Source organism: Macrotis lagotis, chromosome X, assembly GCF_037893015.1.
Source record: "Macrotis lagotis isolate mMagLag1 chromosome X, bilby.v1.9.chrom.fasta, whole genome shotgun sequence".
Classification (NCBI taxonomy): Eukaryota; Metazoa; Chordata; class Mammalia; order Peramelemorphia; family Peramelidae; genus Macrotis; species Macrotis lagotis.
The window spans coordinates 179,595,032-179,621,145 of NC_133666.1; the positions used below are offsets into that span (position 1 = coordinate 179,595,032).

At 32.1% G+C, this 26,114-nt stretch overlaps 1 long non-coding RNA gene across 1 annotated transcript in view; it reads right to left on the minus strand.

Moving 5' to 3' along the window:
• LOC141498221 (uncharacterized) overlaps window positions 1-26,114 on the minus strand; it is a 267,058-nt gene that overhangs the window by 128,302 nt on the left and 112,642 nt on the right. The window contains exon 2 of the long non-coding RNA XR_012471587.1: window positions 13,641-13,717. This is a non-coding gene — a long non-coding RNA (uncharacterized LOC141498221). The remainder of the gene's footprint in view (window positions 1-13,640; window positions 13,718-26,114) is intronic.

A 26,114-nucleotide genomic window follows, 5' to 3' on the forward strand; every position in this document is an offset into this window, starting at 1 on the left:
AGTGTTTCTGACAAAGATATATAAAGAAGTGAGCCAAATTTATTAAAAAACAAACACGCCATTCCCCAATTGATAAATGGTCAAAGATAATGGAAAAGCAATTCTCAAAGAAATCAAAACTATCTATAGATGAATAAAAAAATTACTCTAAATCATTTTTTATTAGAGAAATGCAAATTAAAGCATCTCTGAGGTACTGCTACATACCTCTCAGATTGATCAATATGACTAGAAAGGATAATGATCAATGTTGGAGAGAATGTGGGAAATCTGGGACACTAATACATCATTGGTGGAGTTGTGAACTGATACAAACTTTCTGGAGAGCAATTTAGAATTATGCCCAAAGGACCATAAAATTGTGCATGCCCTTTTATCCATCCATATTGCTTCTGGGTCTGCATCCCGAGAACATTATGAAAAAAGTGTAAAAATTCCACATATACAAATAAGTATTCTTAGCAACTCTTTTTTGTAGCAGCAAAGAATTGGAAATTGAGGGGATGTCCATCGATTGGGGAATGACTGAACAAATTGTGGTAAATGCATGTGATGTAACACTGTTGTTCTATAAGAAATCATGAGAGATAGGATTGCAGAAATGCAAGAAAGAATTGCATGAATTGATGCAGAATGAAATGAACAGAACCAGAAGAACATTTTACACACTAACAACAACATGGGGTGATGATCATCCATCATGAACTTGGTCATTTCAGCAATATAATAATCAAAGATAATTTGATGGGAAAAACTATCCATATCCAGAGAAGGAACTTTGGAGTTTAAATGAAGACCAACGTTTGTTATCTTCAATTTTTAAAAGTTGTCTAATGTATTATATAATTTTGTTATTTTTAATGTTCTCTTTCTTCCTTCCTTTTGGATCTGATTCTTCTCTCACTACACTATATTTAACATGGTTTCAAATATAAAGCTTATATCAGATTGCTTTCTCAGGGAAGGGAATGAGGGAGGAGAATTATAAAATTCAAAAGTCCTCAAAAATAACTGTTAAAAACTAACACTGTATGTACTTGGAAAACAAATAAAATATTGATATAGTAAAAAAGAAATTCTTTTGTGATTATTATAACATTTATCCTTAAGTTAACCTTATTGGCTTTGTAATTCTTCTCAACCTCAACCAAGTATAGGGACAGAAATAAGACTGTGCATCCCTCTGATTAATAATTTCCTATGACACAAACGAAGAATGCAGGATCAGAAATCCCTCATTCTGGAAGTGTTAAGAAGTTTGGATTAATCTTGCTGAACAAGAATTGATTTTTAAAGGATAAAATTAACCTGGTAGGTGAAAGGCTAAATAAAATATCCAAAAGTACAATTTGGCCTGAACATAAAATAAGTTTTAGAAGACTGTAAGTCTTTCTGACAGAAGATCAAACATGAAAATTAGTTAAATATATAGAAAACAAAGCAAAAATGGAACACAAATAAGGACAAAGTCAATTGAAATGAAAAAGAATTTAACTGAATCAGAGGAAAGAAGCCATATATCTGATTTGATAGTTTCAGCTGGTAGAGGATAAAGGTCTGAACTTGAATTTGGGGAGAAGAAATTTGGGAGTAAAGAAGAAAACTGGGGAAAAAGTACTTTCTAGGCCCAAATTTTATTTCTGACTTCTCTAAGAAAATATCGAAAAAGAAGTAGCAAGATCAAAAATAAAAGACTGAATAGTAAATACCTAAATTACACTTAAGGAGAAAGAAAAGAGAATGGTAGTTGGCAGTGTGAGATACTTAGAAAAGGGAAATATAACAAACTGGAAGATAAATCCAATTGATAAGGTACACTGCTGGGATAAGTATGTGAGTAAAACAAATTATAATATTGAGCAAGATGAGAAGGAAAAATAGAGCCTAGATTTGTTGAAATAAAACAAAATAAGGGAACTTGAATAGATCTGTCAAAATAATAAAAGGTAACTATTCATTTTAAAGGTTCTTAAGGGTCAAGTAAAAGCATTCATAAATAGTTCAATGAAATGAAATTGCTAATCTAAATCTAAGAAAATATAAGAAATTCAAGTTTTTGTTTTCCTGTGACCTCTAGTGACTTTGCAGTACTTTTATTTCTTCTAAAATAAGAGATTATGATCTATGCTTCAAATAAAATATATTTTTCTTCTGGAAGTGGAGAAGAAAAGATGGAATGCATCTTCACATTTTAGGCTTTTAGAGTGAATTAAATATTTAAAAAGAAAATGAAAGCAGAGCTTTGCTATTAATCAAAAAGATCTAGGTGAGAGAAGATGATCTCATGCATCTTAGAGGTTCAAAGAATGGAAGGATAGGGACTTATGAGGCAGATCCAAAATGTTAGCATGAAACTAGGAAACTCCTGAAGTTTTTTGTTTTTTTTTTAACAATTTTAAATGAAGTCTCTACATAGGCCCTAGAGCAATAGATGCAACAAAAAGAAAATAAAAAGGTGAAACAGGTTTGCAACTCAAGCTATCATGGAGGAATTTCAGTAAAGGTCAAAAGGGTAGTATTACCCAGCACAGATGTGAGAGCTAGAAAGCTAGGAGGAGTTTTTTAGTCACAGCACAGGTCAGGTCAAGGCTCAGAAATTTGGTAGACTCTATGAGTTAACAAGATTCCATGAAACAAAATAAAAGGATTGAGAGTAATAGAATAAAATGCAAAGTACTTCTTAGGAAAAATGTTTCATCTGGAAAATAGATCCAAGAAAGGTAATTTATGAATTATTTGTCTATCTTAAATCCTGAATCAAAAAAAGAGCCTGGAAAATGTCTTTCAAGAAATTTTTGTGGAAAACTACAATAATATCCTGGAAAAAGAAGACAAATTAGTACTTGAAAGAATCCACTAGTCACATTCAGTAAGAGATCCCAAAAATATATTGTAGACAAACTTCAGAATTCTCAACTAAAGCATAAAAGACTGCAAGTAGCCAAAAATAAGTCAAATTCAAATACCAAAGAACCACAGTCTGGATTACACAGGAATAATAACTTCAACATTAAAGAATATGATATTTTGGAGGACAAAGGACTTTGGATTATAACCAAGAATCAAATACACTGCAAAATCAGTATATTCTTTCTGAAGAAATGATGTCAACAAAATAGAGGACTTTTATACTTACCTGATAAAAATACAAGAATTGAACCAAAAATTCAATCTTCTAATACAAGACTCGTGGCATAAATAAAAAGGTAAGGAAAAGAGGAAAAACGGTAGTCAATAACATTAAACGGTATCCCAAATAGTATCTTCCTTATAACTATATAACTTATAACTATTGAGATTGAATTTCTCTTAGAATGATTAAAAGAAGCATACTTAGAGAGAGGGTGTAAATCAGTCGTGAAAGTGATGATGTATTGGCTGATATTTTAACTCCTGAGGGTTGTATTCTTACTGGGGAAGTTGCAGGAAGTATACTTAGAAGGTGTGGGTATAAACTGATCATGAAGTGGTTTTGAATTACACACTACATGAGCTAATGAGAATTGATTTTCTACAAAGGGGTACTTTGAAAAAGCATGTGACTAAAAAAGGACTATGATTTCATCATGTTTATAGCTCTTAAGAAGACAGTTAAGGTAGCAGAAGCTGTGAGTATGAAGTGATTATTAGGAAATGATACTTATCAATCAATCAATCAGCCTTTGAGATATGTATTTCTATCAGAACAAATAAAAGGAACACATCTTGACAGAGATTGTGAGTGCATGACAGATACAAAAAACTTAAGACATGAAAGGCAGGATTATACTGGAAGAAGGAAAAGCATTAGAGAACAAATTACAGAACACAAATAGATGCAAAGACCTAATATAAAAGAAGGAAAGGAGGGAGGCTGTGAGCATTAAGCAAAAATTACTGTCAACAGATTTGACCCAAAGAAGAAATAACACATAATCCTAATGGAGTTTAAAATTTTATCCTATGCTTTGGGGGGGGGATGAAAGAAAGGGGAAGAAGAGATTAATAAAGGGGAGGAGAAGAAGTTGAAAATAGTTAAAAAAAATTAAAGGGGGAAGTAAAAAGGAAAGGGAGAATAACTGATAGAAGGGAGGGCAAATTGAGATGTAGCAGTGAGAAACAAACTATTTTTGAGGAGGGAAATGGGGAAAGGAAAGAGAAAAAATACAAAGGAGGAAGATATCATGGAGAAAAATAAAGAGTTGGAATCATAACTTTAAATGTGAATGGATAAAACAGAAGCAGATAGAAAAGCGGCTTAAAAATGGAATCTTACAATATATTGTGGACAAGAAAAACATTTGAAAAAGAGCAATTCACACAAGTTAAAGGTAAAAGGCTGGAATAGAATATATTATGTTTCAACTGAAGTGAAAAAAGTAGGGGTAAGAACCCTGATTTCAGACAAAGCAAAAGCAAAATAAATATAATTAAATGGATAAGGAAGGAAACTACATCTTCTTAAAAAGTAATATAGGTAATGAAGCCATATCAATATTACATAAACATGCACCAAGTGGTGTAGCATCCAGATTCTTAGAGGATAATTTGAATGAGTTACAGGGAGACAAAGATAGCAAAATCATATTAGTGGGGGACCTCAACCGCTCGCTCTCTCTCTCTCTCTCTCTCTCTCTCTCTCTTATAAGTATGTAAATCTATCCACAAGAAAACAATAAAGAAGTTAAGAAGGTGAAGAGAATTTTAGAAAGCTTAAGTATTATAAATCTTTGGAGAAAATTGAATGAGAACATAAGGAAATGTACATTTTTCTCTATCAAACATAAAACCTACACAAAAATTGATCATGTATTAGAACACAAAAACATCACAGTTAAATGGAGAAATATTAAATGCATCCTTTTCAGATCATGGCAAAAAAAATTACAATGTAATAAAGAGCCATGAAAAGATGAAAAAAAATTAATTAGAAACTAAACAGCCATTTTTTAAAAGTGTTGTCAAAAAACAAATCATAGAAATGATCAAGAATTTCAACAAGGACAAATGGCAATGAACTTATGGGATGCAACCAAAGTGGTTATTGAGGAAAATTTTATATCTTTAAATGTTTATGCAAATACAATAGAGAAAGAAGAGATCCTAGAATTAGACATGCAACTAATACAGGTACAAAAAGAACAAATTAAAAATCCCCAATTAAATACCAAATTATGAATTCTGAAAATCAAAGGGGAAATTAATAAAATTGAAAGTAATAAAATAGAAAACTAATAAAGAGATTTTTATGAAAAAATCAATAAAATAGATAAACCTTCATGCAATCTGATTTAAAAAAAGAAAAGTGAGCTCAACACCCAGGAGTAGAAATTAATGTAATAATTGGAGCTATTTTGTCCAACTGTAAGCCACAATTTTGACAATATAAGTGAAATGGATGGATATTTACAAAAATACAAACTACATAGATTAGCAGAAGAGGAAATGAAATATTTAACCATAATTCCAAAAAAAAAGAATTTTAAGAAATCATCAATAAATTCCCTTAAGGAAAGAAGAGCTCCAGGGTCAGATGGATTTACAAGTGCATTCTACCAAATACTTAAAAAACAATTAATTTCAACTTTACATAAATTATTTGAAAAAGAAGGTGACGGTGGTGTTAATAACTAAAAAAGGAAGAGCCTAAACAGACCAAGAAAAATATAGATTAATGAATACTGCTGAAAATATTTTAAGTGAAATTTTTACAATGAGATTCCAATAAGTGATTGCTAGGATAATGCAGCATGATCTAGAGAATTTATATGAAGTATGTGGGAAATATTGGGAATTATTTAGGAATATTAGGAATTTATATTGGGAATTAATATCAATAATAAAACTAACAGAAATCATGATTAGCTGTATAGATGCTGAAAAAGCTTTTGATAAAAGACAACATCCACTCATTAAAAAAAACTAAGTATAGGAATAAATTGAGTTTTCCTTAAAATAAAAAAAATAAGTATTTATCTAAATCCATCAGCAAGCATCATATGTAATGGGAATAAACTATAAGCATTTCTGATAAGATGAGGGGTCTAACAAGTATGATCATTAACACTTCTATTATTCAATGTTGTATTAAAAATCTTATCTTTAGCAATAAGAGAAGAAAATAAATCAAAGGAATTAGAATTGGCATTGAGGAAAAAAACTATCAATCTTTGTAGATGATATGATGGTATGCTTAGAGAACTCTAGAAAAATGAACTAAAAAGCTACTTGAAAGAAATAATGGTGTTAGCAAAGTAGCAGAATATAAAGCAAATCCACCTAAATCATAAGCATGTCTATAAATGACCAACAAATCACAAAAGCAAGCAATGGAAAGAGAAAATCTATTTAAAGCAACTGTAGGCAATATAAAAAACATGAGACTCTACCTCCTGTGACAAACCCAGAAACTATTTGAATATTATTACAAAATATTTTTTCACACAATAAAGACATCTAAAAATTGGGGAAAATGTCAATTATTTGTGGTTAGATGGGGCTAATATAAGAAAAATTAACAATTCTACCTAAATTAAATTGCTTTTTCAATGCCATACCAATCAAACTACCCAAAAAACCTATTAAAAAAACTAGAAAATTAGCAACAAAAATTCATCTGAAGCAACAAAGGGTCAAGAATATCCAGGGAATTAATGAAAATAAAAGCAAAGTAGCCTAATTGTACCAGATCTAAAACTATATAATAAAGCTGCAGCCATCATGATTGTCTGGAAGAAGCTAAGAAACAGAGAATAACATCAGTGGAATAAATTAGATACAAAAGAAGCAATAACAAATAATTATATTAATTTATGGTTTGATAAACCAAAGAAACTAGCTTCTGGGGTAAAAATTCACTATCTGACAAAAACTACTGGGGAAAACTGGAAAACACTATAGCAATATCTAGGAATAGATATCATATCTTACAGTTTTACCAAAATTGAAATGGGTACAGTATTTAGTCATAAAGGGTGGTACCACAGACAAATTAAGAAAACAAGAAATTACTCTATCTATCAGATCTATGAATTGAGGAAATGTTTATTACCAAGAGTGAGACAGAGAACACTTTAAATTAAAAATGACTGATTTTGACTATATGAAATTAAATAGGTTTTTAACAAAAATAATCAATGTATCTAATATTTGAAGAAATGTAGAAAGCTGAGAAACAATTTTCCCAGTTAGGTTTTCTGAAGAAAAGACACATTTATAAAATAAATAGAGAACTGAATCAAATTTAAAGGTTACAAATCATTCATCAATTGATAAATGGTCAAAGGACATGAACAGGAAGTTTTACATGAAGAAATTATATATGAAAAAATGTCCAAATCATTACTGATTAGAGAAATACAAATTAAAACAACACTTAAATACTACCTCACATCTAACAGATTGACCAAAATAGCAAAAAAAGAAAAATGATCATTGCTGAAGAGGATGTTGGAAAATTGGGACACTAATACACTTTTGACAAATTGATCCAACCATTCTAGAGAACAATTTGAAACTATGACCAAAGGGCAATAAAACTCTGCATACCATTTGACGCAACATCTATATTTCAAAGAGATAAAATAATGCAAATGCCTTACATGCAAAAAATGTTTATAACTGCTTTTTTTGTAGTGGCAAGGACTAGGAAATTGAGGGGATGTCCATCAATTGGGGAATTATTGAACAAGCTGTAAAATAAGAATTTTACAGAGTATTATTGCTCTGTATGAAAATCATGTGTGACCTGACTTCAGAAAAACATTGAAAGACTTCCAGGATCCAAACTGAGCAGAATCAGGAAAACAGTATGCAGCAATATTTGAGATGACCAACTGTAAAGGGTTCAAGTTAAGAATGCTGGCCATGAAGTTCTCTTGAGAAAACATGAGACACAGGTGCTTGCACAAGGTCATAATGTTCTGATAACAGCAAATATCTGAGTGTGCTCTGTACTCATGGATGAGCTCTGGTCCTTCTTTATTTAACCATTATCTTGCCACTTTGAAGTTGATAGAAAAGAGAACATCTAGTGTGAAAGAGGAGGCCTGGGAATGATTTTTGAGTTATACTGTTTTGCCTACCTAAAAGAGGCTAAAGGAGTGGTCTCACATGCATAAAAAAGGACTGTCTGCTTGCAAAGGCAGAGATGTAGTGGCCTATTAATAAAACTTGTTACTCTTCTCTCCTGGTTGAACTCTCATTATTGAACATGCTGGTTGTATCCGGGGGCACCCCGAAGACATTGGAAAAAGGTATGACCTGGCTGCCCAAAAGGAAAAGGAAAAGGACTTTTCAATCAACTATGATAGATGCTTTTCCTCTCAGGAATTTAGTGATAAAAGGACAATTCTGAGAGACTTGTTGAAAATGGCATTCATATCCTGAGAAAATACTATACATCTTAAATGCATAACAAAGTATACTATTTATACTTTTCAAAACTTCTGTTATATTTTTCTTTTTCTGTAATTTCCTCACCTTCCCCACTTAGTTCTAGTTATTCTTTCATATCTTGACTAATAAGAAATATGTTAAACACAATTTTACATGTACAACCTATATCAGATTATTTGCTTCCATAGTGAGAGTAATGGGAAGGTGACAGGAGAAACTATCTTTGAATGTAGTTGCTAAATAATCGATGGGGGGTAACAACTCTTTTCCTATCCTCATTCATTTCCCCATTTATTTTATTGTGTTTTATATTATTGTATGTGTATGTGTGTGTTCAACCCTTTTTTATCTGATAAGAATGAAAATATGTCTCCATCAGCCTCTTCTTTGATGTTTATAGTCTTTTATCATGTCCCCTACTGAAACAAAATAATGTATTTTTCTCTTTTCCTTATTTCTTTCCTAATGTTTTTTTCTTCACTCCTTTCTTAAAATAAAAAATAATACAAACTAAATTATGAATTGTGTATTTATTGTATTTAATTAATTTGCTCTGTGAAATAGGAAAACATTAGTATTTTGAACAGACACTTCTTATTTCTTAATGGAATGTCAAAATTTCAACATTATTTAGTCATTTCCAATGCTTCAAGGTTGTTTTTCTTTCTAGCTTTCACTTGATTGTTGATGTGTCATTATTTTCAAAGAAGCTAATTGTTCTTTGTCAGTCTACAAATATTTTATAAAACATTGGAAATGAAATCAAATCAAAAATACTTTTCCATATTTTAATTTTATTCTTATTTTTATTTTTTCAGTTCCTCTTATAGTTCCGGTGGCCAGACCATTTTACCCCTCTGATTCTCTGCTTTTAGTTAATATAAATTTATTCATTCCTTTTAGATTCAACTCGATTTCTTCTTTTTTTTGCTTCATAACACTTCCTCATAGTATCTATGTTTTATCAGTCTCATTTCTTAGATTGGCATTATGTGTTCAGCATTTTTGGATGGGATAGGTAGGTTTTATTTTGTCTTATCCCCTATGCAATTCTCTGTCTTATTGCCTATTGATCAGGATAAATTGACTGGTTCAAATCCCTACCCTCTGCCTCAATCTCTGACTTCTCTTTTTCCTTGTGGTTTGCTTCAGGATTCTGTCTTGGCTTTTTTTTCCTTCTCACTATAGTATTCTTATCCAAATGGCAGCTCATTCCCTTGCTGTGGTCCTAACATCCATTATGGAATATTGTTGATAACTCTTCTTAGGTCTCTTGCACAGACTTCTGAGCATTAGTAGCCAAGTATTGAGATGATAGGCCCTATCTCATGCTGTGGGTCTCAGGAATCTGAATAGTGCACCTCTATGTCTTATGTTCCTGAACAGTGATATTTTTTTTCTTTTTTTATACTATAGCTTATTTCTATCGTTCTTGTTCTTACAAGCTAGAATCAAGATTTTTTAAAGTATCTTGTGGAAGTAAGTGTCCTTTGGTACAAAGGATCATTCAGAGCCTGAGGGTTTAAAGATATAAGTCTTTTACTAAAAATACAGTCTAAGTGACTCAAGTAGAAGTATTTTTCAAGGTGAGTAAAAAGGAATTCAAAGGATAAAAAAAAAATATATATATATATATATGCATACACACACACACACACACACACACACACACACACACACACATATATATATATATATATATATATATATATATATATATATATATACACACACACATATCTGGAAAGATGAAAAACAAGTAGTAAGGAAGGATTTTTTCCTAGAGTCTCAGAATATCCTAAGCTAAACCTTGCAACTAATTTTCTATCCCACCTTCCCAAAGAGCATAAATTTAGGTCCTAGGTTAATTCATTTGGCGACAAAGTTAACCCCAATTGCTGCAGATCTACATCATCACTCCATTACCTGCAACTTACTACCTAGTATGGTCAGTATATTTGAAGTTGACTTGTGCTATCCAAGTTTCTAAAAAAACAATTTACACTTGATTATCGGAGAAGAACTGGCTAGTGACATCCCTTTTCAAAGCACTGTTTGGTTTTATATTCTTTTAGGGGAACTCACATTGTCTTCTCAGCTCTTTCTGTGACCACTAGCTTCCTACTGGGTTATTAGAGTCCCCACTTATTTCCTTAATATAACCTCTCTGCTTGCCACAATTAGCTTTTCATTATATTTCTGGAACTAATTGGAGCCTTAAATGTGAGACTGCTCAGTTTAATGTTGATTGGAGGTTACCCTTCCCCTTCCCTATCTTCTTCATCATGATAATCATCATCATCATCATCATCTCTTTCTTGTACTTCTCTTTTCATAGTCTTTCTTGGCTGGGGTCCTTTTCCATATTTGTTGAGATTTTTATGAGAAAAGCTGTTCTCTAAAACGTTTCAAGTTGCCATTAATCAGAAGTCCTTACTTAACTAGAGAACTATTAATAAAAATTGTGAGTGTCCCTTTCCTCTTGACATTTTTCCCTTGAAGTCCTTGCTGAATGATTTCTTCTGTTCTATCTAGGAACTATTTGGCCTTTCTAATAAATTTGAATGTAGATAGTCACTTCTCAAGTACTTTCACTTTCTCCTCTAGCAAACAGATAAAATTAAATTTATATTAAAAAATAAAGTATATTTATGTCAGGAAAACAAATATAGCATATATCATCAGAAAAATTCATATACTGATAATTCTATAATCTGACAGGGATTAGCACATAGGAGGTACTTACTAAATCTTTTTTTAATTGAAATTTTAGTTCGTTTTTTATTATTTTATTATTTATTTTTCTGATTACATGCAAAGGTAGTTTTTCAAATTTATTTATTTACATCACCTTCTCTTTCCTCCCCCCTCCCTATGGCAATGAATACTCTGGTAAAATTTGTACATGTATATTCTTGTTTAATATATTTACATATTAGTCATGCTATGAAAAAGAAATTAGAATTAAGAGAAAAGAAAAACTATAAGGAAAGGAAAAACATAAATTTTTTTTTTAAAAAGTGAACATAGGATGCTTTGCTCTACATCCAGACTTCATAGTTTTTTTTCCCTCTGGATGTGGATGGCATTGTGCATAGCACTTCTTTCAGGGTTCTCCTTGATCTCTGAACTGCTTTGAGAAGTACAATAGCAATATTATAAGAATGTTCAATTATGAATGTCTTAGATACTGCAGTCAATACAATGATCCAAGACAATTCTCAAAGACTCATGCTATCTACTGTAGCTCATTATTAAAGATTTAGAGATTGAAGCCAGAAGACTTAAGGTCACTGAAAAATTTGCACACTGTCTGGGATGTTTTAAAAAGGACTTTATTATGGTAAAATATTGATCAAAAGTACATAGGTCAGAATTAGTAAGAAAACAGTAAACGCCCTGAGAACAGGGCAGGTGAAGTCTCAGTGAGGGGGAGAGAGACTTGGTTAAACCTGGTCAAGACACAACTAGATTGCACAGTAGGTAGAAGAAGACCTAGGGCCATGGTGCTTCCCATGGGTTAAGGAAAAGCATGAAAAGTTCCCATCCTTCTGAATGGGAGTCCAGAAGAAGAAAAAACAAAAACAAACCCTTACTAAATCTCTAATGACTGATGTAGTAAGCCAAAATAAATATTTGTTGATTGAACCACTTTTCTTAGTTATTACCATTCAGTAATGACTATAAATTATCTATTTTACTAAAGTCCCCCTCCCCAGGGTCTCCTAGTCTAATAACAGATCAAAGGAATTGGTTTCATTTAAAGTTGATCAGCTATTCCCCTCATCAACATTACTACCTTATGGAAAAGTTAATGTCCAGTTCAGAATCTAATTGTATTATCATTTAGTTTATATCTCCCTGTATTTTCCACAAAATAGTATAATATAATTTATCAAATATTTTTCTAAATTCCAGATACTATATTCCTCATGTTTACCAGTTCAATAACCATATGACAAAAATAAAAGTGATTTCTTTGCCAAAATCTGTTTTTTGATGAACCCATGTTTGCTCTTGGAACCATCATTTCATTTTCTGTACCTTTAGGTATGGTTACAGAATTTTCCTGGGAATTTAAGATAAACTCACAAGCTAAAAATTTGTAACATTTTTTTTCTTTTCTCAAAATTTAAAAACATTCTTCTTTGACTCACAATTTTTAATTTTTTTTTTAAAATATCACTGGGTGTGGTTCATCAATCATCCTGATCAATTCTTTCCATTTCAGAGTTTATCAGTCCAGGTGATTTAACTTTATAAAAAGCAGCTATGATAAATCTTACTATCTATTGTCTTTTTGATTCTTCTTCCCTCACTCATACAAGCCTTCATACACTTCATTGTCTTTGATAAATTCATGTTTTTTTATAATATAATAATATTCTTATATGTTTGTAGACCATAAATTGTTGAGTTATTGGTTCTAATTGTTGGATACATATTTGGTTTGTGGGTTTTCAGTTACAAATAATACTACTATCAATATTTTGATGGAAATCAAATTTTTTATATAAAAACCATTATAACAATAACATCAGTTGGATCATGTATGTTTACAGTCAATTTACAAATTGGTATTCAGAGGCTACAACTGACTTCTAATGTTTAGCTGAAAGAAATATAGGTATGTAGACTCTTGTCAGTTAAGTTATATGTTTATATGTTATATAAAAGTGAGATAACCTCTTTTACTCTATCTCTTTCCCTTGATTCATAATGGAGGAAGAGAAAGAGTTTTTTTCTTCTCTTTCCTCCAGTACTGACTACTCCTCTAACTCCTCCAGACCTCCTCCTCAAATAATAACAAGAGCAGATACTTTTGATAAATAAGAGAATGTTTTGAGCTTCCTATAATAAATTTTAGATTAGATAAGAATATTTTCAGTTTTTGCCTTATGACAGAGAGTGGGAACTAGGGACAGGGAAGGTCTTGAACTCAGTACCATCTTTTTACCCTTTTCTACGTATAAAGCAAAGACTTATCTCTCTTACAATTGGATATATAATATATTTAAGCCAAAAATCATAAAGTTATAGTAAATAATAAAATATTCTTAGTAGCACTACTTGTGATAGCAAGTAACTGAAAGCAATGTGTCCATTGACTAAGAGGGAACCAAGAAAATATACTTCATTTGTCAAAGATAGAGAAAACTACAAAGAACTAAGAGTTGTTATAGAAGCTGACGCTAATATTGGCATTGCTTATCTACTAAAGGAAAGAGAGCTTGAGAATGGACTTTACCAACCTAGGTGCTTACCTTGTGGGTAACTTCATTTCCAAGTTTGCTGGTTCTCAAGAAGACAGATGGAACAGAAATTCTTCAAAATCATAATTCTTGAAGAAAGAAGAGAAGGGAGGACATGTCAATTAAAGTTACAAAATTGGAGCAATTTAATGGAGACTTAAAAGATGTGTCCCTTGCTATTATCCCTTACAATTTTTCTCCAAGTCAATTGTTTGAATAGTGCATGTATCTGTGCTCTTGAGATCTATTCTCAATGTAGATATAAGTTCTAGAATATTTTATACAAGTCTATGTATTTATTCCTGGATTTCCCTAAACCTTATGTCTTAAACCTTTTCTAGATCAGTGAGAAATGAAGACTTTCCCACAGGCATAAAGTTAGTAAATTTTATAACATTGAGTTCTTAATAAGGAAATGGTCTACATTTGTGGAAACTTAAACACAAGATATAGTTACATTTTATTTTGGAGATTTCAGAGTGAGAGAGAGAGAGAGAGAAAATCATTAGACTAGGAACCATTTCATATGAGCCTCAAAGTCTATGAAGGTGCCTTGAGACAAGAGTAAATTAGACTTTGGTAGCCAAGTATTAAGGAATGACTAGATGTTTTTAATTTGTATTAATTCAGTTGGATTTGGTATATTAAAGCTAACTTAATAATTTGACTAAATTAATTTCATCTTTATAGTAGTTAATATATACACATACAAATAATCACATTTATATACATACATGCATAGGAATTGTATATATACAGATACTCACACATAAAGATATATAGATATATATATAATACATGTCAAAAGCCATCATCTATAAAGAATATTGGTCCACTTGAAATTTGCACCATACATGTTTCATGATACTTATGCTCACCATTCCCATGTATCTCCTTGATTAATATCTCACTTAATATTGAGAATTTCAGTATGATTAAGCAAGGTTTTTTGCTGACTTTCTATCACAAAGCCATATAATCATATGATTATGGTATGTGTAGGAGGTGGGGGGCAGGGGTGATGGTGGAAAGAATTAGAATTTATTTGCATTCGTGTGTCAAGACGCAACTAGATTGCACAGTAGGTAGAAGAAGACCTAAATTCAAATCCACACTCAGATACTTACTACCTGTGTGATCCTAGGCAAATCACTTAACCCCGTTTGACTCAGTTTCCTAATCTGTAAAATGAGCTAAAGAAGGAAATGGCAAACTGCACTTGTAACTTTGTCAAGACAACCCCAAATGGGATCAAGAAGAGTCAGACATAAATGAAATAATTGAGTAGCAATGTGTCAGAAAAAGTAATTGTTTTACACATTTCTCTCTTTTGACCCTCCAACCACTGTGGGAAATAGGTGCTATTATGAAAACCATTTTATAGTTGAGAAGACTAAGGCAGATAGAATTTAAGTAAATTGTCAAGTGTCACAATAGTAATAAACTTCTGAGACTGAATTTGAACTTGGATCTCCCTGACTCTAGGCTCAGTATATTATAAATTGTATCACTTATATGTCTGTATTGAGAACAAATTGTGAGAAGAATCTTAGAGTTCACATTTTCTTATTTTATTTTTAATAATTGAAAATAAGCAATAACATTTTTGTATTTTCTATGCTGCTTAGTCAATTGTGTAATTGTCAAAGTTCTTTATGCAAGCAAGCATAATAGAAGAAAACTATATAATTGCTAAAGAAACAGGATAACAAAATAGTAACAAATGTAGTCTAGATATAACAAAGTAAGTTTTTGAGTTGAAGAGTTAGGAATATTTGTAAAAAATACTCAAGAATGATTATTAAGAAAAATAAAAGACATGAAATTATGGAACTATATGAATTGGGATGTTAATTGATGTTAATATGAATATCATTGTTATCATTAATGATAGTCTTTGGAATTCAATTTATTAGAAAATGAATCATAGTAGATTCTTGAGTAGGTAAGCAATATGATAGAAATGTTGGGTAACTTGCCAACTTGGCAAGGCAACTTGGCAACTTGGCAAGGCAACTTGGCAATGGTATATATGTAGACCATCTATTTGTTCAGATCAGTAATCAAAATTCCCATCATATACTGACTTTTTTTTTTGCAAGGCAAATGGGGTTAAGTGGCTTGCCCAAGGCCACACAGCTAGGTAATTATTAAGTGTCTGAGACCGGATTTGAACCCAGGTACTCCTGACTCCAAGGCCGGTGCTTTATCCACTATGCCACCTAGCCGCCCCAACTGATAGACTTTTAAAGCAGGTTGTATACCCATTCCTCCATTCCTCTAGTTTCAACTCTTTTCTATTTTGAGAGAAATAAAAAAAGACTAACTTCAACAGAATCAAAATGGTTGAATAAAGAAAAGTGACTCTTGAGTTCTCCCCTCCAGATACCTTTAAATAATGGTTCTAAAAAGATTCTAGAGTGGTAGAACCCACAAAAAGACAGAATGAAACAATTTCCAAGCCCAAGACAATTTAGAATGTCAGCAAGAAAGGTCTGTAGCAACAGGGAGAGAGAGGAGTTCATTCCAGCACAGGCCTGCCAACACAAACTGGAGTACAGTAAATCTGAAGTAGGTATCAGGATGACTGAATAATTGGCAGTGTGGTTTTCGATGAGTTTTTGTATTTGAGTCCAATTTATAGACTGTTTTGATACTTCTCCTGTGAGTGATTTTTCACAGTTTTCTTCTTCAGACATGGCATTGCTGTCATCTTTATCTATGAAGTATTTCTCTATAGTGAGCACTCTTTTTTGCTTTTCTGCTCATTTTTGTTGTTGTAGTTCTGCTCCTGGGGTATATAGAGTATAGATCAAAACTTTTAATTTGCTAGAGCTGGGGTCTAATCCTTGGCTTGTTGCTGGCCAAGGTATTATCTATGCAGTCCAGGCCTTGCCTTTGCAGAAGTTTGTTTCCTCCTTTATGTCCAGGTTCTGACTTAACAGAGCACTTAGGGTTCTTAGGTTTCAGACTTTTTTGGGGTTGGGATGCTCCCTGCTGGCTTGCTATCTAGCTGCCAGGATTTTTGTTATTATTGAGCTGTCAGGACCTGGCTTGCACTGTGGCTAAAAGCCTCCTGCTGGCTTTTCCTACTCTCCCACCTCCTGGGCTTTACTTTCCCTTTTCCTCCAAAGAGGTAGACCTTCACAGAAGAAACTCCACTATGTATACAGTTGGGAACTTCTTTGAATCTTCTCTTTTTTCTTGGTGGTATCTGAGCATGAATGTCAGAGAAGAGGCTTCATTTGTCTTTGTTAGAAAAGACTCTGGAAGCGTGTTACTTTCATGCTGCCATCTTGGCTTAGCCCCAGAAGTCTCAGAATTGGCAGTGTGGTGGTGACTTCCTGATCTCATCCTACAGATGTCAGAAATAACTTAGAAGGTCATCAGGAAAGTCTGTTGCACCCGAGTGAAAGAGGACCACAGTCCACTGAAGGTTACAACAGCACAGCCCTGACTATAGCAAACCAAGAGCAGATACCATGAGAGCTCTGAGAGCACAGAGAATAAGAGGATCAAACATAGGTCAGAAGGAGAGTACAGGGGTCTCTTTGCTAAAACTGAGGCAGGACTTAGTTGCTTTGGTCATACTCAGATGTAGGTAATAAACTTGAATGTTAGTACCAGGATAAAGAGGATCACTAGCACAACAGAAAATGAATGTGCCAGATGGTGAGGGTCCTCCTTAGAGTTTCATGAAAGAAAAGAATGCTTGTAATCACTTACATACCAGAGCACAGAAGAATAGTTTAAAAAAAAGTTTAGTCACCTTGGAAGAACTGAAAATGTACATGTCCCTAGAAGTATCTGTGAAAACAGTTGAACAAAACCCTTAAAAACATGGGATAAAATGCCTTCCACCATGGAAGCAGAGACTTTAACAAATTATTAAAAGTCAAGTTTGGGCAAATGAACAAAACAATAAAAATTAAGAAAGATTTTTAATTATTTTGAGTTTTACAATTTCCCCCCATTCTTTCTTCCCTCCCAATACCCCCCACAGAAGACATTGTGTTAGTTTTTACATTGGTTCCGTGTTATACATTGATTTCAGTTGAATGTGATGACAGAGAAAACATACTTAAGGAAGAAAAATAAAGTATGAGATAGTAAAATTAAATAATGATATAACTTTTTTTTTCTAATTTGATGGCAATAGTCTTTGGTCTTTGTTAAAATCTATACTTCTTTCTCTGGATGCAGATTGTATTCTCCTTTGCAAAAAGCCCAAAATTGTCCCTGGTTGTTTCACTGAAGGGATGAGCAAGTCCATCAAGGTTGATCATGATCCCAATGTTGCTTAGGGTGTACATTGTTTTTCTGGTTCTGATCAATCTTGCTCAGCATCAGTTAATGCAAATCCTTCAAGGCTTCCATGAATTTCCATCCCTCCTTGTTTCTAATAGAATAATAGTGTTCCATTACGTACATATGCCACAGTTTGTTAAGCCATTCCCCAGTTAAAAGATATTCAATTAATTTCCAACTTTTGCCACCACAAACAGGTCTGCTATAAATATTTTTTGTACAAGTGATGCAAAACAAAAGAAATTAGACCTTAGAAAATTACTATGGTGACAAAGAAGAAGAAAAGTTGATCTCAAACCATGGAAGAGCTCAAAAAGAATTAGAAAATCAAGTAAGAGAAGCAGAGGTAAAAATGGGAAGAAAAATACAAGAAAATTGTCTAAAACAAGTCAACCAGCTTGGTAAAGGAGACACACATAAAAAAATACTTAAGAAAACATTTTTAAAAATACCAGAACAAATGGTCAATAAGAAGAATGCCTTAAAAAGCAGAATTGCTCAAATGAAAAAAGAGGCACAAAAAATTATTAAAAAATAATTCTTGAAATGTTAGAATTGAGCAATTAAATTTGGAGCAATAAAATTTACAGCAATTAAAAATTAGAATTTCAATTTATTGTTCTTTATTTCTCAAGCTAATGATTTTCTGAGAATTCAAGAAACAATAAAGCAAAAGCAGAGGAATGAAAAACTTCCTTAATAATATAGAACCAGAGGGTAAAATAGAAATTGAAAGAATATAACAATCACCTCCTGAAAGAGATTCCAAAATGAAAACTACCAGGAATACTATAGTCAAATTCTAGAAATTTCAGATCAGGGAAATATATTGCAAAGCAATAAAAAAGAAACTATTCAAATATCATATAGCCACAGTCAGGATACCATAAGATTTAGCAACTTATTATTCTATTTTCTATTTCCTGTCACAGCTCAAAAGTGGTTTACTTTTGACTACCAACTCCAACAATCTCTCTTCTTTAAATACTGCCCCTTCTCTTACCCCCTAATTTGCTCCCATCCCTGCTTCCCTGTAGGGAAGATTAACTTCTAGATCTAATTTGTAGTATATATTATTCCTTCTTTGAGAAAATTATAATGAGAGTAAGGTTCAGGCATTTCCTGGCACCTCCCCCTTCTTCCCCCCCACTACTTCATGCCTCTTTATGTAAAATAATTTATCCCTTTCTCCCTTTCCCTTTCAACTCATACCTGTTTCCTTTGTACATTTATACATATATATATATATATGTATGTACAAGTTCATATATGTATATGTATTATATATTATATAATATATATGGGTTTTCTAACTGCCCTAATAATGAGAACATACTTATGAGATATACATATCATCTTCTGATGTAGGATTATAAACAGTTTAATTTTATTAAATGCCTTATAATTTCCCATTCCTTGAATGATTTCCTTTCTCTTGAATCTTGTCTCTGGAAGCCAAATATTCTATTTAGCTCTGTTTTTTTTTTTTTTTTATCAGTAATACTTGAAAGTCCCTATTTCATCAAAGATCCATTTTCACCTTGAAAGATTATGCTCGGGTTTCATGGACAGGTGATTCTTGTCACCCTTGGCCCTCTGGAATATCAAATTCCAAGTCCTCAAACATTTTAATATAAAAACTGCTAAATCTTGTATCCTCCTTGACTTGAGAGCTCTGGAATTTAGCTAAAATAATCTTGGTAATTTTCAATTGGGGATCTCTTTCAGAGGTGATTGGTAAATTCTATCAATTTACATTTTGCCCTCTGGATCTAGAATATCAGGGAAGATTTCCTTGATAATTACTTGAAAGATTGTGTCTGGATTTTTTTTCTTTAATCATGGTTATCAAGAAGTCCATGTAATTTTTTAAAATTTTCTCCCCAAGATTTATTTTTCAGATCACTTATTTTTCTATTGGGATATTTCACATTGTCTTTTATTTCTTTTTCATTCTTTTGGTTTTGTTTTATTGCTTCCCATTGACACATAAAGTCATCAACTTCCACTTGCTCACTTCTTATATTTTTGGCATTTAAATTTCTTTTATTGATGTTTTATTTTTCCTAACACATTTTATGAAAGTTTTTTAACATTCATCCATATTCTTATGCATATTTATGATACAAAATTTCCTTCCAACATCTCTTCCTACCCCACCCCCCAGCGGTGAACAATTAATTTAATATTATGCATACTCATTTGTGTTAAGCATGTTTACAGGAATTAGGATTGAGAGACACAAAAGAGAATTTTTTTTAAGTGAAAGCAGTGATTGTTCCTCAAATTCTAAAGGATTTTTTTGTTTTATATTTTTTTCTTTGTTTTGTTTTTCTTCCTCTGGATGGGGACAGCCTTGTCAATAGTCAGTGTAATAGGGTTGTCCTAGCCCTCTGTCCTAGGAGCCCCTGCATCCATCAGGGTTGATCATCTCACAGTGTTGTTGATATTGTGTACCTTGTTCTCTTGGTTCTGCTTCCTTTGCTCAGCATCAAATTCTTCAATTCCTTCCATGATTCTTTAGAGTCTGTCAATTTATTGTTTGTTATAGAACTATAGTATTTCATAGTATTCAAGAAACATAACTTGTTTAGCCATTCCCCAATTGATGGGAATCCCCTTGATTTCCAATCCTTTGCCACTGCATTAATGGCTGTTATGAATATTTTGGAGCATGTAGGACTTATGCTTTTTTATAAATTTCTTTTGAATTGGAATTGGTGGATCAAAGAGAATGAACAGTTTTATTGTTTTTATTGTTTTTTGAACATAATTCCATATTGCTCTCCAGAATGGTTTAAATCAATTCACAACTCCACTAGCAATGCATTAATGCCATAATCCTCCTAGAACCTCACCAATATTGATTGTTTTTCATTATTATAATTTTAGCCAATCTGATAGGTGTGAGGTGATGCATCAGAGTTGTTTTAATTTGCATTTCGCTATTCAATGATTTGGAACATTTATACATATATATATATACATATATATATGTATATATGTATATATATATATATATATATATATATATATATATATATATCTTTAACTTCTCCATTTCAAAACTGTCTATTCATATCCTTTGACCATTTACCAATTGGGGAATGATTACAGCCTTACAAATTTGATGCAATTCTCTATATATATTAGAAATGAGACTTATCAGATGTCCCACTTATGAAGATTCTTTCCCAGTTTTCTGCTCTCCTTCTAATTTGGCAGCACTGATTTTATTAGTGCAAAAACATTTTAATTTAATATAGTCAAAATCATTCATTTTTCAAGTTATAATGTAACTCTATTTCTTGTTTGGTCAAAAATTTGTTCCTTTTCCATAGTCTTTTTTACTTGCCCTTTATATATAAATCCTAAAACTATTTTGACATTATTTTGGTATAGGGTATACAATGTAAGTCTATGCCTAATTTTTGCCATACTATTTTGCAGTTTTCCCAACAATTTTTGTCAAATACTTAGTTATTGTCCCAGAATGTCTTTGGGTTTGTCAAACAGTATGATTACTGCAGTCATTTACTACTGTTTTTCTTAACCTCTCCCAATCCACTGATCCATTACTCTATTTCTTAACCAATACCAGATAGTTTTGATTACTGTCACTTTATAGTATGGTTTTAGATCTGGTAGAGCTAGGCAACCTGTTATGATTTTTTTCATCAGTTCCCTTGCTATTATTGACGCTTTGCTACTTCAGATAAATTTTGTTACTATTTTTTCTAGTGCAATAAAATAATTCATTGGTAGATTGAGTGGTATGATACTGAATGAGCAATTTAATTTGGGTAGAATTATCATTTTTATTATACTTTCTTGACTTAACCATGAGAAATTGACATTTTCCAGTGACTTAGATATGACTTTATTTGGGTGAGAAGTGTTTTATAATTGTGTTCACATAATAACTGGGGAAGTAGATTTCCAAGTATTAAATATTGTCTACAGTTACTTTAAATAGAATTTCTCTTTCTATCTCTTGCTCTTGGACTTTGTTGCACATATGTAGTAATACTGATTTTATATCCTGCATCCTTTGTTGAATTTGTTAATTGTTTCAAGGAGTTTTTAAAATGATTTACTCAGGTTGTCTAGGTATAGCATCATATTATCTGCAGAGTAAAGCTCTGATTCCTCATTGCCAATTCTGTTTCCTTCAATTTCTTTTTCTTATCTTATTGCTAGAGCTCAATTCTCATTTTAAGAAATTATTTTCTTCAAGTATTATTTAGATAGTTCCATTTTCATCATGATTTTTTTCCTTCAGTTAATATATGTGCCCCATTTTATCCCATTTGATCAATTCTGCTTCTCCAGGAATTCTTCTCCTTTCTAAATTTTTGTACCTCTTTTAACTTTTGGTCTATTCTGCTTTTTTAAGGTATTTTCTCCAGTAATTTTTGTAGCTCCTTTTATCAATCTATTGATTTTCGTTTCATGATTTTCTTGCATCACCCTTATTTCTCTTCATTTTTCCTCTATCTCTCTTACTTAACTTTTAAAATCCCCCTTGAGTTCTTCCATGGACTGAAAACAATTCATATTTTTCTTTAAGGATTTTGGAAATAGGAGTTTTGAGTTTGTTAGCTTCTTCTGAGTGTGTTTTGATCTTCCTGGTCACTATAGTAATTTTCTATAGTTGTGATTTTTTTCTATTGTTTGCCCATTTTCCCCACCTATTTCTTGATCTTTAACTGTTTGCTAAAATGTGACTTTCATTTCAGGATGGAGAGCACATTGTCCCAAGCTTCAGAAATTTTGTTCACTTGTTTCTAGAGATATTCTTAGGAACCTGCAAGTTTTCAATGACCGCAAGTACTCTTTTCTATTCTGGAACTTTGAAGAGGGCTCCTGCTCTACTGTGCCACAAGCTCTGGTATGCAAGTGCTTCTTCTCACCCTGGGACTGACCACCACTCAGTAATACAGCTCAGATATGAATATGGACAAAGTAACAGAGTACTGCCCCCAAAGATACCCCTTCTAGCAAGTTGTTCTACCTCCTTACTATTTGTGGGTAAAAAACTCCAGGAGCAACCACTGCTACAGTTGATTCAGTCAGTCCCTGGTTTGCTGGGATCTGATATGCTCTTACATGGCCTGCACTAGCTTGCACTCCACTCTAACCATTGGATTGTACTCCATTGTCTCCTTGGTGAAACCATATCTTTCCTGCTGAACTTGGGCTGTAATATTATTTCACCCTATCTTTGTGGGGTCTACCACTCCAGAATGTGTTTTAGGGCAATTTTTAAACATCTTTAAAGGGATTTGAGGTAGACTTCAGATGAGTCCCTTCAATCTCTCCACCAATTTGGCTCTACTACATCAATTTTCCTTTTCAAAAGGGGCATGTCTATTCATTGTCAATATCATTGGTAGTTTCTAAAATGTGGGAAAAGCCAAACTACTTTATAAGTCCTGTATACAATAAATGACCTCTCTTAAATCTGATTTAAGCTTCTTTTTTTTTTCTTTTCAAACTTGGATCTCTTCACATGACTATGATTGGCTTTGGTCCAGACCAGTAGGACATGCATTGTCAGGAGACTAATTTGCTTCTAATCTGTCTGCATGAATAAACAGTTGAGAAATCACAGTAAGAGAGAGTGTACATGAATGGGCAGGACTGTCACTGTCTATCTTACATGGAGATTAAACACAATGCTTGTGTATAGCTAAAATGTTTTATCGCTGAGGAGCTTTCATAACCACAGTGCTATTCTCTGATTTCATAATGACTGTTAGACCAATTTTCAAAATTTTATTTAGATTTTTCAAGTTATAAAACTAGGTCCAGTATAACCCAGCTGACATAGATGAATTAAATATATGAATGGGCATGTGTTGTCCAAACACTTTTTAGATTATCAATGCCCCAATTTCCTAAGACATTTTGTTTCTCTTCACCATTTCTCTTCAACATTAGGAAATATGATAATGCAACTCCCAGGAAATAATTCCTAAAGAGTTAACACCATTTGTATAAATTGGATTAAGAAATTTATTAATGTGTTACCTATGTGTACTGCTATGAGAAACTGGAGGCTATAATAAAAAAGAAAAAATCATTTTAGAACTTTAATCATTCAGTTTTATCACATATACATTCATATAATTACAGAAGAATCAGATCCAAACTCTGTGGAAAATAATTATTTTTCCTTTACTCCCCTTAGAAAGAAGCAGTGCATCCTTTGTACTCTAAGGTGGCTATGAACTGTCATTTCCAGAACTATGATGTGTCAAAGGGTCTAGGTTCTATTGATCTCTGTTTGGTAAATTCATTGGAAGAATGGAGAAGGGACTTTAATTGAAATCTAATTGAAATTTTCTCTAATAAATATTTTGGCTACAGGGGACAGCATATCACAAATAGCCACCTAATAATCTTTTCAGTAAATTCAGGTCAGACAGGATCATGAGGGCAGTTGTTAATTACTTCATTAATATGAAAATATTCTTGTAGTAGATATCAGAAGGTAGGTAGGATGAGTTGGCATTTTTAGCTTCTTTTCAAGGGAGGAGATTCCTGACACAAGCCTCTTCTTTGGTAAACAATATTAAATATTTAGATAGTTTTATTGTTTACTTGTTCAAAATTTCTCAGATAAATATTATTTTAAAATAATCAAAATAGTTTTTCTCTTTTATTTCCTTATAAAGGAAATATTCTGTTTTTGAATAAAATCAATTGAAATTTCTTTATCCAAAACCCATAAGCTGGCACTTTTATTGCAAATGATACCTGCTATGATAAAGACTAGAATAACAAATCTACCATCTTCATTAGACAAGGTCATATAAAATTATATACACTTATAATTCCCTTTATCACATAGAAAATTTTTAATCATCTTTTATTCATCATTATAAAATACATTGAGGTATTTTAATAGGTAGAGTGCTGAATAATTTCAACTCAATAAAGTGATCATAATAACCATTTTGATAGAAGATCTTTTCAAATTATATCAAATTTAGCTACTCCCAACTTTCTAGATCTATTTCTCAAGGTAGACACATTATATCCTAAATATAATTTAGTTTATCTTAAGGATTTTTTCATTGACTTCACAAATTATTTAATTGTTAAGTCACTTTTAAATCTCTGGATATCAAATTACATTTATAGCCTCCTAGTGATATTCATATTTCCTTTAGTTTTTCTAATTTACTTTGTGATTAGACTTTTTCTTCCTAATTTAATAGTAATTGGTCTTGTAAGCCACAGAAGAATAAAAAAAAACATTTAAAGTCATGTTATTAGAGCAAATTTGTTATGCACTCAGTGGATAATGTAATAGCAATAATTGCACATATCAGACTTGTTTCCTTCCTCTTTGAAAACTGAAGAAATAAACATACAACTGACTAAACAATTGCCAGTAAGGGGGTAGAGTATGATTTGGTCACTAGGTGATTCTACCTCTAGGCCACATGTTGTTTTGTCTACAAGTAGAAAGTGCAAGGTTATAGGCTTTATCAACAGTTGCGGTATCATTTTATCATTTGATAGGAAAGAGCAATTAGAATTCTCTTAAACCAGTTACCCTTCCATCCATCATTTTGACTTGGTGTCTCTGTCCCACCAAACCACAATTTTTGGGAAACCTCTTGATTCTGACTGAGACCCTTGTTCATAATTTCAGATGGTTAATATTTTATTGGGAATATGTTTCATTAAAAGCAAAGTATAACAGTATCTTTGAGATGAACTATAATTAAAAATTTAATTATTTTTTCACCTAACAAAAATTTATTTTAATCCCTTCAACTTTTTCACCCACCCCATTATAAAAATACCAACCCTCAAAAATATGTTCATTATAAATATTCATAAGTAGTCTCTTTTAGCAGTCTATTGCTTCTTGTTTTAAGAAAGATTTCATTTTGAGTTTTACAATTTTTCCACTAATTTTTCTTCCCTCCCAACACCCCCCAAGACAGTCTTTTAGTCTTTACATTGTTTCCATGGTATACATTGATCTCAGTTGAATATGATGAGAGAGAAATCTTATCCTTAAGAAGAAAAATAAAGTATAAAAGATAGCAAAATTGTATAATAAGATAATGTGTTTTTGCTCTAAATTAAAGGTAATGGTCTTTGCTCAAACTCCACAATTCTTTATCTGCATAAAGATGCCATTTTCCATTGCAGATA